At 44.4% G+C, this 2,606-nt stretch overlaps 1 pseudogene; it reads right to left on the bottom strand.

Moving 5' to 3' along the window:
* Positions 1 to 1,242: 1,242 nt before the first annotated feature.
* Positions 1,243 to 1,986, bottom strand: LOC150002985 (farnesyl pyrophosphate synthase pseudogene; annotated as a pseudogene).
* Positions 1,987 to 2,606: the final 620 nt, after the last annotated feature.

Below are 2,606 nucleotides of genomic sequence, written 5' to 3' on the forward strand. Positions count from 1 at the left end.
GAGATGGCTACTGCACTATGGAGAATGACTCAACACAGGGATCTTGGTGACTGTTCCCTCAGTTCTCCCTCCAGAGCTACCAACCCAAGACTCTCCTCAAACATCTCTAGTCCACTCTTCCCTCCCTTTGTCAGATCCCAGGATAAGTGGCTGCAAGCAAACTTTTGTGTGTTGGCCCTTTAAGAGATTCTCTGTGTCTCCAGCCATCTCTCCCTGGCAAAAAGAAACCCTGCTGAATTTTCACAGCTGGATGTTATCTGGGTTTCTTTCTGGCTTTGGTGCTGTAGGCTGAGGAGTCCTGCTTGGGGTTTAGGCCCCACATTTCTCAGGGGGAACTCCCTCAGCCACTGAAATATCCCTCTGGCACTTCTGCTGACCCCTGTGGGAGCCCAGCTAGCCTTTTTGTGTTTCCTCCACACTCCATACCAGTCACATTGTGGTGAAGTGTTTTCTTCTGTCTGTCCATTGTTATAAGGCTTCTCTCCAGCTGTTGTTCAGTTGGTTATTTTGGATGATTTCTCTACAAGTTAGTTGTAATTTCAGATTGGTCTTGGGAGGAGGTTAGTGTAGTTTCCACTTATTCCTCCACCATCTTGGATCTCCCAGATTTGTTCTTTTTATTAGAAACTTCTGTTGATGTATTGATTTTCTCTTATATCTTCTGAAGTATCTCTTTTTTTATTTTTTTTTCTGCAGATCCTGGAATAACATCATTTTTATTTGCCTTCATTTCCTTGTTTGGGAAAATATAATTATTCATCCAGGTGCACTCTGTGGAGCTTGCATATTCTTCCTTTCTCTAGGTTTCCTCACAGGACCCAGGTTTCATCCCAATTCCAAAGATAGGCAGGTAAGAATTGGTGTCTAAACTGCCTGAGTGGGTTTGGCTATGAGTGGGCCCTGTGATAGAAGGGCCCCCTGTCCAGGGTTGGCTCAAATAGGCTCATGTCACCTACAGCCCTTAACTGGAATAAGTAGGTTGGAAAGTAATCTTACCTGTTTTTATTTATTCCTTAACTTTAAAAAATGTGTGTATAGCTCATATTTATTTCAGTGTCTTATATTAGAAGTGTTGAGTGATGTTTTTGTGACCAAAAATAGGCCATAGGAACTTATCTCTTGGCTACATAAATTAGCCTAGGGCAAAATTTTGTCACAGTACTCAAGAACATATGGATGATGTTAACTGAGGATTTACTGTAATTTATGGCATCTCCTCTCCCTGCCCTTGTAGTCTCTAGGTCACTTTTTCCTCTTGTAGATCTTGTGTGCTAGCCTCAGGAAGATCCCTGGGGGCAGGGGCAGGGGCGATGAGTGCTGCTCAATGAGACCCATGTAACTGTCTTCCTCATACTGCATAAACACAGCCTGCAGTTTCTGCTCCTCGTAGAGTGCCTTCACTTGGGTCACCTTCTTAGCCTCTTCCTACCCATAATTCTCCTGCAAGATCTGGCGCTGTTCCATAGAGGCCCATTGTAGGCACTGAACCACCAACCAGCTGCATTTGTTGTCCTGGATGTCAGTGCCAATCTTGCCCATCACATTGAAGTCCCCAAAGAGGTCAAGGTAATCATCCTGAATCTGAAAGAGCTCCCCTATCTCCAGCAGGATCTTCTTGGCATTGACATGTTCCTTCTCCCCGTCAATGATTGCCATATACATGGCAGCTGCTACAGGATGGTAGAAGGAGTAGAAAGCTGTCTTATACTTGACAATAGATTTGTACCTCTTTTCAGTGAATCTGCCAAGATCTTCATTGCCTTGTGGGGCTGTGATGAGGTCCAGAGTCTGTCCAACCTCAGTCTGATAGGAAGTCTGCAGGAAGAGCTCGACCAGGTTCAGGTAATAGGGCTGATCCTGGCAGTAAAGCTTCAGCAGTCGGTAGATACATGCTTCCAGACGCATAGCATCATTGATGACATCCAAACCTATGCCTGGCTTCTGATACCAGCAGATCTGCTCCCGTTGGGTAAGGGATGAATCCATAATGTCATCTGACATCAGGAAGAAAGCCTGGAGCAGTTCCACACCCCAGCCCACTGTCATGGCCCACTGGAGACTATCAGCATCCAGCTTTCTTGATTCCACCAGATCCTGGAATGTTATCAGCACCATCATACCCCACTCGTACTTGCCTCCAATGACATTGTACTCCAGGACCTCCTTGAGCTGGGCAATAGCATCTCCTATTTCTGGGTGCCCCATGTCATCCTCAGTCAGGACCCTGACAATCTCGGAGAAGTGTTGGATAAAATTCTACCTTTTTTGGTCATAAACATCCAATTACTGATCTCCATTTATTCTGAGGGAGGAGTAAAGTACTCTGTTGCTGGATGCTGGTTCTTGGCCTGGATTGTTGGCGGGATATGAAGTATCTCTTTTTGTCTTCATTTATTGTAAACTTTTTGTATGTTTTTGTAACTTCTTAAAGATGATGCTGTCAATTTATTTTTACCTTTATTCTTTTTTTAAGTATATTTTAGTAATTATGTTGTTACAGTAGTCCCAATTTTTCCCCTTTGCTCCTTTCTGCCCAGTACCCCACCTCCAGTAATACCACCCCTGCTTAGTTCATGTCCATGGGTCATGCATATAAGTTCTTTGGC

The sequence above is a fragment of the Furipterus horrens genome, unplaced genomic scaffold (genome assembly GCF_987537825.1).
Source record: "Furipterus horrens unplaced genomic scaffold, mFurHor1.1.pri manual_scaffold_8, whole genome shotgun sequence".
NCBI classification, from domain to species: domain Eukaryota; kingdom Metazoa; phylum Chordata; class Mammalia; order Chiroptera; family Furipteridae; genus Furipterus; species Furipterus horrens.